Source organism: Triticum aestivum, chromosome 1A, assembly GCF_018294505.1.
Source record: "Triticum aestivum cultivar Chinese Spring chromosome 1A, IWGSC CS RefSeq v2.1, whole genome shotgun sequence".
NCBI classification, from domain to species: Eukaryota; Viridiplantae; Streptophyta; class Magnoliopsida; order Poales; family Poaceae; genus Triticum; species Triticum aestivum.
The window spans coordinates 225,613,626-225,624,430 of record NC_057794.1 but is presented as its reverse complement, the minus strand read 5'-3'; the positions used below and the strand labels follow the sequence as shown (position 1 = coordinate 225,624,430).

Sequence of the window (10,805 nt, the reverse complement as noted above, 5' to 3'; positions counted from 1 at the left end):
CTATTCTTCCTTGCGGTGTAACTAGTTGTCCTTGTCACCAAAACAAGGCTTTCATCAGAGTTGAAACTTGTTCTCTTTAAACTTGTTGAATGGGCTCCAAAACTTGGTTCTTCATGTGCTGAATGTTGTTGGTTATCCTTGACATTGTACCTAAGTAAAATCAGCACACGGGATTTAGGCAGTATAAAGTTCTCATGGTCATCTGAATTATGATGAGCTAGGAGCGCGTTCACCTCTTGTGCTATTTGTTTGGCACGGCTCCTTGTTATGGGACTCAAATAGATCTTCTTTGTAGAAGCTTCACTTGATGGCTGAGATTTATCATCAGGAGAAGATGATAAATGAGGTGAACCTGGGATGTCCTCATCATCCTCCCCCTCTTGAAAAGGAGTCGTCCTCGACTCTTAACCCTCTTGATCGAAGCATGGAGACAAATCAACAACGTTGAAAGTTGGACTCACAGCATAGTCTTCAGGAAGCTCGATTTTGTAAGCATTGTCATTGATCTTGGCCAAGACTTTGAATGGTCCATCTCCACGAGGCATTAGCTTGGATTTGCGCTTCTCTGGGAACCGATCTTTGCGCAAATGTATCCAAACCAGATCTCCGAGCTCAAAAGTTACCTTCTTGCGATTTTTGTTTGCCTTAGCAGCATAGTACTTGGAATTCCCTTCTATCTCTTCTCTGGTCTTCTCATGAATCTTCTTCACATATGCAGCACGCTTGGAAGCCTCCATGTTACATCTCTCTTGCAATGGAAGTGGCAGCAAGTCAATTGGTGCAAGTGGTTTGAATCCATATACCACCTCAAACGGGCACATGTTTGTGGTAGAGTGAACTGCCCGATTGTAAGCAAACTCCACGTGCGGCAAACACTCTTCCCACTCCTTCAAATCTTCTTGATCATTGTACGCAGCAAGGCTGAGAGTGTGCGGTTCACTACCTCTGTTTGCCCATCAGTTTGGGGGTGACACGTTGTTGAAAACAGCAACTTGGTTCCTAATTTTGCCCACAATGTTTTCCAAAAGTAGCTCATGAACTTTACATCTCGATCTGAAACAATAGTCCTTGGCATTCCATGCAAGCGAACAACTTCCCTGAAAAACAAATCAGCAACATGTGAAGCATCATCGTTCTGGTGGCACGGAATGAAGTGTGCCACTTTTGAGAACCTATCAACCACAACAAAAATTGAATCCCTCCCCCTCTTAGTCCTAGGCAGTCCTAAAACAAAATCCATGCTAATATCTTCCCAAGGAGCATTTGGAACAGGTAGGGGAGTATATAAACCATGGGAGTTCAGTTTAGACTTAGCTTTGTGGCATATAATGCATCTCTGCACAAATCTCTCAACGTCCTTCCTCATCTTTGGCCAATAAAAGTGATCGGCCAACAGCTCATAAGTTTTCTCACAACCAAAGTGTCCCATTAATCCTCCTGCATGTGATTCCTGCAACAACAAAGGCCTAACCGACGAATCTGGAACACACAACTTGTTAGCCCTAAAAAGGAACCCATCATGCACATGGTATTTATCCCAACCTTTCCCATCTTTACATTTTGCATATGGTTCTGAAAATATATGATCAGTGCAATACCGTTCTTTTAAGCTCTCAAGTCATGGTACCTTCACTTCTAATTGTGTCAAAAGAACATGCCTACGGGACAAAGCATCAGCAACCATGTTTTCCCTTCCTTTCTTATACTTCACAACATATGGGAAAGTTTCAATGAATTCTACCCATTTAGCATGCCTACGATTCAGTTTAGCTTGGCCTTTCAAATGTTTCAAGGCCTCATGATCAGAATGTACAATAAACTCTTTAGGCCATAAGTAGTGTTGCCAAGTTTCAAGCACTCTAACCAAGGCATACAACTCCTTATCATAAATAGAATAATTCAGTTGTGCACCACTCAGCTTCTCACTAAAATATGCTATTGGTTTTCGTTCTTGCATTAACACACCTCCAACACCTATTCCACTAGCATCACATTCTATCTCAAAAGTTTTAGTGAAATCAGGTAGAATCGGCAAAGGTGCTTCAGTTAATTGTTTCTTAAGCTCAAGAAATGCTTCTTCTTGTGGTGCACCCCATTTAAAGGGAATTCCTTTCTTTGTCAATTCATTCAAAGGTGCAGCAATTGTACTAAAATCTTTCACAAACCTCCGGTAGAAACCAGCAAGGCCATGAAAACTTCTCACCTGGCTTACATTCATTGGAGTTGGCCAATTCTTGATTGCTTCCACCTTAGATTCATCCACTTCAATTCCCTATCCTGAAACGACATAGCCAAGAAAAACAACCTTGTTTGTGCAAAAGGAGCACTTCTCAATGTTAGCATATAGTTTTTCTGTCCTTAGCACATTCAGCACTTGTTTTAGATGTTCAATATGTTCCTCAATGGATCTGCTATAGATTAGGATGTCATCAAAGTACACAACCACAAATTTTCCAATGTAAGCTCTCAAAACACGGTTCATCAATCTCATGAATGTACTTGGTGCATTAGTTAATCCAAAAGGCATGACTAACCACTCATACAACCCAAAATTTGTTTTGAAAGCAGTTTTCCATTCATCTCCTTCTTTCATCCTAATGTGATGGTATCCACTCCTCAAATCAATTTTAGAGAAAACAGTAGAGCCACTCAATTCATCAAGCATATCATCTAACCTAGGAATAGGATGACGATACCTAATAGTTATAATATTGATAGGCCTACAATCCATTACCAATCTCCATGTGTCATCTTTCTTGGGCACCAAAATCATAGGTACAGCACAAGGACTTAAGCTTTCACGCACATAACCTTTATCTAAAAGTTCTTGTACCTGCCTTTGTATCTCCTTTGTTTCTTCAGGATTGGTGCGGTAGGGAGGTCGATTCGGAAGTGATGCTCCTGGAATGAGGTCAATCTGATGTTCTATGCCACGCAAGGGAGGTAGACCAGCGAGTACTTCCTCCGGAAAAACATCCTCGAATTCCTGCAGGACATCACAAACAGCACTAGGGAGACATGTTAAGTCGTTAGCTGAAAGCAAAGCATCTTTGTACACAAGTACAACGACCACTTGATTTGGGTTGAGCCTCACATCTCTCAGTTCTGATTTGGTGGCTAACATTACTAAGTTCTCTCCCTCTCTTTTATTCTTCTCTCTCAGATTTGGCTTGTGGCGCTCACTCACCGATTTGTGGATCTCTCTCTCGCTCTTTTTCTCTCCCTCTTTCTTACTCACTATTTTTACTTCAGAAACTTTCTGCAAGTGCTCAGCCATGATTTGTTAGGGTGTCATGGGTCTAAGCACCAAGTATTTTCCTCTCCACTTGATGGTGTATTGATTGGTTCTGCCACAATGTTGAGCTGAATGATCATATTGCCACGGTCTGCCCAACAGCAAGTGACACACCTTCATTGGCACCACATCACACTCAACGGTGTCATTATAATCTCCAATCTTGAATTGCACTTGTACCATGTGTGTGATCTTAATCTCTCCACATTCACTCAACCATTGTATAAGATATGGATGAGGGTGTTGTAGCAGCTTCAGCCCAAGCTTATCACACATTTCTTTGCTTGCAAGATTGTGACAACTCCCACCATCAACAATTACCTTGCATACCTTGTCTTGCACTTTGGCTCTTGTTTGAAACAGATTGTGTCGTTGTCCATTCTCAGCTTCTTTGATCTGCACACTCAAAACTTTAGTGACAACAAGAGAGGCACCTTGCTCATAATCACAATAGGTTTGCTCATCACCATCTGAACCATCACCATCTTCAGTTTCTTCTTCAGGTTCACTACAAGACTCATATTCTCCATTCTCGGTGATCAGCATGGTACGCTTGTTGGGACAATCCTTCTTCATGTGGCCACGTCCCTTACATGTAAAGCACTCTATCTCACTAGTTTTCCCCATGGAGCCAATGGAGGATGAACTAGGAGCTGCAAATTTTCTCTTCTCCTTCAAATTTGATGTATCATTTCTGCTCGTGGCTGCACGTGCATGGGGCTGATTTCCACCACCAGAACTAGTCATAATACCTCGACCAACGTTGAATTGAGGTATAAACTTACTCCCACTTGATGTAGCTCGAGCTGTGAAGGACGTAGTTCTGTTTTGATTCGAGTCTTCTTGCAATTGACGTTCAGCCTTAGAAGCAAGATGTACCAGCTCTACTACATTACGATATGGCTGCAAATCAACCACTCGTTTAACATTAGGATTCATCCCATAGAGGAACCTTGCCATGGATTGCTCCTCATCTTCATGTATGTTGGCTCTTATCATTGCCTTCTCCATCTCCTTATGATACTCCTCAACTGATAACTTTCCTTGCCTCAAATTCTGGAGCTTATCAAAGATGTCACGTCTATAATGCCTTGGGACAAATCTTGCCCTCATCTCTCTTTTCATTTCTGTCCATGTAGCAACAGCAGGCTCTCCTTCTTCTTCTCGCTGAATCTGAACTTGCTCCCACCAAATTAGAGCATAGTCTTCAAACTCAAGTGAGGCCATTGCTAATTTCTTCTCTTCAGAGTAGTTGTGCATGCGGAAAATCTTGTCAGCCTTCAATTCCCATGTGAGATAACTTTCTGGATCAGATCCACCATCAAACTTGGGCATGGTAAATTTCAGCTTTCCAAACCTCTCCTCCTCCTGCTGTCCACGACCATAGTTTCTACGATGATGAAATCTTTCATTCTGGTGCATGCCTTCTTCATCTTCATCAAACTCATCTCCACTACCTTCATGGTGCAGATTTGCTCTTCGGTGGCCTCCTCTAAGACCACGACCAGCAACAACTTCATGATGACCACGTCCATTACCATGACCATTTCCACGTCCGGGACCGGGAGGTCTCATGGCATGGGGAGCAGGAGCACGGTTTCTTCTAGCTTGTGCATTGGAGGCAGCACCTTCCCCATCAGTTACATTTTGTTCTTCACCAAGGACACTTGCATCTTCTCGGTTCTGACGAAGCTCTCGCACAATATCAGCAACAATACCAGTCTTCATGGCTGCCATGTTCTGAGTGAGTTGCTCATCAACATTACCCATAAGTTGCTGCAAATCTCTCGACAACTTGTCTTGCTTCTCTTCAATTGGGTCAAGGCTATTTCTGAACTCTCAGCGTAGATGATCACGTAATGCGTTGAAGTGAAACCGCATGACGGGCTGATTGAGATGCCCATTTCCTTCAACATCATACTCGTTTTCTTCACCTGCCATGGTTAGTTCTCCAAAAGCCCTATAGTACTAGAAGCATATATGTGGATAACAACTCAAGCTCACCTCACTTACCAACCGAAGCTCATGTAACTTACAAATGAGAGCAGAATCATGCTCAACCGTGGTGTCGGTGGTTGGTATACAAAGAGTGATAATCAAGCGAATACAAGTCTAGGGTTGCACATGCGGGGCTGTTTGGTGGAGTTTGGGTGGGGTATATATGTAGCAAAAGATGCACTAATCTGCAATCTAGATATTGTTGAACCAAGTAATCATCCACACAAGATTCTAATGCATTTAGTTGCTGGATGAGATATATGTGAGGTGCATGCAACTCTCGCCAAGGAATCAGATTTGCTGCAAGCAAGGATTGAAGACTTTGCACACTTGACAAGTTTCAGCTCACAACACAAACATGGATTTCTCTCTTTTGCTTCTTGCACACACTTTCTTTCTTTGGGCAGATCTCTTTTTTTGCCTCTTTTTTTGCTCTTTTTTTGACAAACTTTCAACAAGGGACTTGGATCTGAACACACATTTTGGGGGAATCACGAAAATCACAACAGATGAAGTCAACCAACAAGAACATGCAGCTGAAACTTTGGCAGCAAACACACACGAACTGATCTGATTTTACTGGGTGGAAAAGACGCTGGGAATCAGATCTAACAAGGATGGATGGAGAGCACACAATGTGGGCTTTTCAAAATGCACAAAAACACTCAAAATGGACTCTGGATGACAAAGATATGCATGATTTGGTGGAGGATGCAGATCTGAAATCTGTGCACGAAAATGAACACAAACACACAAGATTGGATGGGGGGAAACTCAGCAACTAAAAAACAAAGATCTACTGGACAAGAACTTGATAAAACTCACCAAATAACAGATTAAAGGCTGCAAAGGGCTAGGTAAAGGGATTTTTTTGTGGGGCTATTTTCTAGACTTTTAGGATGAACAAGAACACAAACTAAACTAGGGATACAAGATCCTACCGTGTCAACCGAAGCTCTGATACCAAGAAGATACGGGGTTGCCCAATCTTCACGGAGGATCGGCTCTATGTTGCGAATCAACGCCACCTGAAGGGTACGAAGGAAACCCTTGATCCCAACCAACAATGCTGTCGGGTAAAGGATAACTAGTGCAACCTGACGAGACCGAAGCTAACTATTGCAAACGCAACAACCAGCGACAAGTATTCGCCCAACCACACTCTTAGTTCCAATCCACGCAACCACGCACGAAGTTGGAAGCACGAACTGGTCGCCGCCTCAACGGTTGCTGTTGTAAAATCACAAAGTGAGTCTACCCTCTCACAAGGCAAGATTACAAGAGCTAAGGAGGAAGTGAACTCTCAAACAATACTCTGGTTGCACTTAGCTAACCTATGCTGAAATCAAATTTACCAAAGAGTTGTGGCTGAAGTGGGGGAAGGGGTATTTATACTAGGAACAGCCCTCCTAGTTTAGGTGTGAAACCAGGCCAAAAGAGGGGCTCAAATTCGTGCTAACCAGCTGGTCAAGGGAGCAAACTCATGGAGCCTCGCGCAGCAATTAATGCCCTGGACAACTTGCATTGGAACTCTCATATCCTTTGACTCGGGACTCCAAATGATGCACCGTTTGATTTTCCTGAAAGTAGACTTCATATGCTCTCCATTTTGTACTCCCACACATGCTGGATGCTCATATATTTGCGTTGCATGATTCAGCAAGTTCTGGGACGAATTCTGAAACTGCACATGCAACAATAGAGTATTGAGATGGCTTGCTATTCTTCCTTGCGGTGTAACTAGTTGTCCTTGTCACCAAAACAAGGCTTTCATCAGAGTTGGAACTTGTTCTCTTTAAACTTGTTGAATGGGCACCAAAACTTGTTTCTTCATGTGCTGAATGTTGTTGGTTGTCCTCGACATTGTACCTAAGTAAAATCAGCACACGGGATTTAGGCAGTATAAAGTTCTCATGGTCATCTGAATTATGATGAGCTAGGAGCGCGTTCACCTCTTGTGCTATTTGTTTGGCACGGCTCCTTGTCATGGGACCCAAATAGATCTTATTTGTAGAAGCTTCACTTGATGGCTGAGATTTATCATCAAGAGAAGATGATAAACGAGGTGAACCTGGGATGTCCTCATCACTACCAATCCCTTTGAGTGAAGCCATTGGAAATCTCATGCAGTATAGTCAACTTCTTCAGTGACAGAGACGAAGTTCTTCTGGTCTCTGAGGAATTTGTTTTGATTAAGGAGTTAGGAATTCGCGAGTGCGGATTGCCTACAAGTGAGGAACATGATAGCCCTGAGGAATTTGATAGTCAAATTTCCGACCGTTGCTGTGCTACGCGCCAGCTGTCCCAAATATCCTTCCACCTAACGGTCATATCATTGAAGGGCATTTATGTCTTATCATGTCGGGCTGCTCCCTAAGCTATAAATAGCTGCCTCCTACAACCACTAGCTGATTGGCTGCTCCGAGAGAAACTGACACTTGTCATTTGAGAGCATCCCATCCTCCATGGACTTTCAGAGAAAATCATCAAGTAAGGAACACCCAAAACCAAACACCTTCAAACCCAAAGTGATTGAGCATCCCTGAAAAGATTGATATTGCGTGGATCTGACGCTTGTTACCTTTGAAAACTGTGCCTCTTCCAAACGGTTAGGCGTCATGGCCTAGAGCATCCAAGAGGAAATTGTGGATCACCGAGTGACTGAGCCTGTGAAGGTTTGGAAGTCACCTGAAGACTTACCACGAGTGATTAGGCGAGGTCTGTGTGACCTTAGCTCAAGGGGAATACGGTGAAGACTAAGTCTCCTGAGCTGCATGTTCAGGACTGGGTGTCCAGGACTGTGTGTCCTCAGGTTTAAATACTTAGCCACCCTAACCAGACGTACAACTGTCACAACAGTTGGAACTGGTCTACCAAATCATTGTCTTCACCGAGCTAACTGGTTCCATTTCCTCAACCCTTCTATTTCCTCATTTCTGTGTTGTGAGCTTGTTCATATCTGTTTGAAGACTTTGACTGAAGACTTTCTCTATTTCCTCAGCTCAAATTTCTTCAGTCTATTTGTCTTCATTCTGTTTATCCTATGTTTACGCTTTCTATACTCTGTGATTGTTTTCATTTCATCATGAAGACTATGCTTATGTTCTGTTATGTTTACATCCGAGTACTTATTCCGCTGCAAGTAGTTCTTAGCTTACAAATTTCCTCACCATGAAATTCCTCATTGAAGAATTCATAAAAATCGCCTATTCACCCCCCTCTAGTCGACTTAACGCACTTTCAATTGGTATCAGAGCAAGGTACTCCCTTGTTCTACGTGATTTTGGTTTAACCGCCTGGAGTTTTAGTTATGTCGACCGCAGGTATGATCAAGGTTTCTGCTGGGTGTCCTACCTTCGATGGGACAGACTACCCCTACTGGAAGAATAAGATGCGCATGCATCTTGAGGCAATTGACAACAATCTCTGGTACGTTGTGGAAAACTGCGTTCCCTCTGTCACTCCTACCATCAATGTTGATGATGTGAAGAGATTCAAGCAACTCGACTCTCAAGCGAAGAACAACATATGTGGCCATCTGAGCAAAGGGCAGTATGGTAGAGTGAGTGATTTCGAGACAGCAAAGCTTATCTGGGACAGGCTGTCCAAGGTCAATGAAGAGTCTCAACACAGCGTGACTCTCGAGTTGACGTTCTTCGCAATCTCTTCAACCGCTTCAAAAGACTCGACAATGAAAATGTTCAACAAACCTTTGATCGCCTCACTGACATCTCAAATGAGCTTCAGGCACTTGGTGCCACTGACATCACCGACCATGAGGTGGTGAAGAAATTGCTGAGATTACTTGATTCCTCATTTGATACTTTGGCATTGATGATACAAGAACGTGGAGACTATAAGTCACTTGATCCCGCTGATATCCTCGAGAGGCTAAACACTCATGAGTTCCAGCTTGCTGAGAAGAGAGGTCTCTATGGACCAAGCTATGGCAGATCACGAGCTCTGAAGGCCAAGGCAGTGTCTGAATCTGAAGGTGAAGATTCTAGTAGCAGCCTTGGTGACCCAGAAGAACTGAGCCAGGAGCTAGCGATGCTCGTGAGGAAATTCCAAAAGTTCTCAAGACGTGGTCGCTTTGGAAAATCCTCAAGAAATGGTGACTTGAGATCAGATTCCTCATCCCGTGATTACAAGAAGAGACTTTGTCACAAATGCAAGACACCCGGACAGTACATTCAAGATTGTCCTCGGTGGGAAAAGGAATCAAAGAAGAAGAAGTACAAGGATTACAGTTCTGATGATTCAAAGAAGAAGAAGAATAAATCTTCAAAGTACTCTTCATCAAAACCTTCAAGGTCCTCATCTCACAAGAAGAGCAGCTCAAAGAAGGCTCAGGCATTCATTGGCAAGGAAATGGACTCTAAGGTTGAATCTGAGGAAAATGAGGAAGAGGAGGAATCTGAGGAGTCAGACTCCGGTGTGGCAAGCCTAGCCCTCGCCACCACATTCGTCAGCAAGTCCATCTTCAACTGTAAGGAAAGGACCTCCCCAACATTACTGATGACGGTGATGAGGACTACGCTCCCACCTATTGCTTCATGGAAAAAGGCTCAAAGGTACTCAAATATCCCTCCTCTGAATCTAGTGAGGATGAATCTGATGAAAACCTCAAACCCAGCTATTCTAAACTTGCTAAGATTGATGTGAAACTTTAAAAGTGTCTGGAAAAGGTTCAAAACATGCTAGATAAAAGCGATGATATGTTGGGCGAGGAAATGAATCGCACTAAAATTTTGACTGAAAATCTTCAGAGACTTCAGTCCAAGTTTGACAATCTTCAAAGTCATCATAACACTCTCCTATCTGATCATGAGAAGATTTCTTATGAATTTCTTCAAAGAAAGCAAGACCTTGAGCAGTTAAGAGTGAGTTATGAAGATCTTTAGAAGGAGCGTGATTCATTACTTGCTCAACAAATCAACGCTACTCAGGATGAATTTGTTCCTCCATGTTTGAAGTGCATTGAACATGAAACTGCTAATTCTTCACCTGAATGCTCAAATACTTCCATTGTTGCAAATTCTTCAACTACCTCTGCTATCACTAATTCCTAATCTGAGGACATTGCTAGTATCACTGATGATGCAGGGCTGAAGGAATTGTATATGATAGGCATGTACAAAAGCCTCAAAGGGCATCAGGCTCTTTGTGATGTGCTTAAAAAGAAAATCCTCAACAAGAACCCTAGGAAAGAGGCTATTGCCTTTGAGAGGAAACTTAATGCTGATGGGACCTACTGGAAACCTGAGCAGTATCCCAAAACCTCATGGGTTGCTGCAAAGGGACCTTCAGTGGATCCATCTACTTTATATGGCTTTACATGTGAATCTTCATATTCTTCTGATGAGTCAATTGACTCCAACTATAAACTGTTCAAAAATCAAAATGGTGAAGTATTTGCTAGATATGTTGGCACTAACTACAGGAACGGTCCTCCTATGAAGAAAATCTGGGTTCCCAAAAGGTGCCTTGAAAATCTTCTGGTGAATGTCAT

The 10,805-nt window shown here is 42.8% G+C and overlaps 1 pseudogene; it reads right to left on the bottom strand.

Annotated features, from left to right (window-relative positions):
• Positions 1 to 404: 404 nt before the first annotated feature.
• Positions 405 to 5,032, bottom strand: LOC123180174 (uncharacterized; annotated as a pseudogene).
• Between the last annotated feature and the right edge of the window lie 5,773 nt (positions 5,033 to 10,805).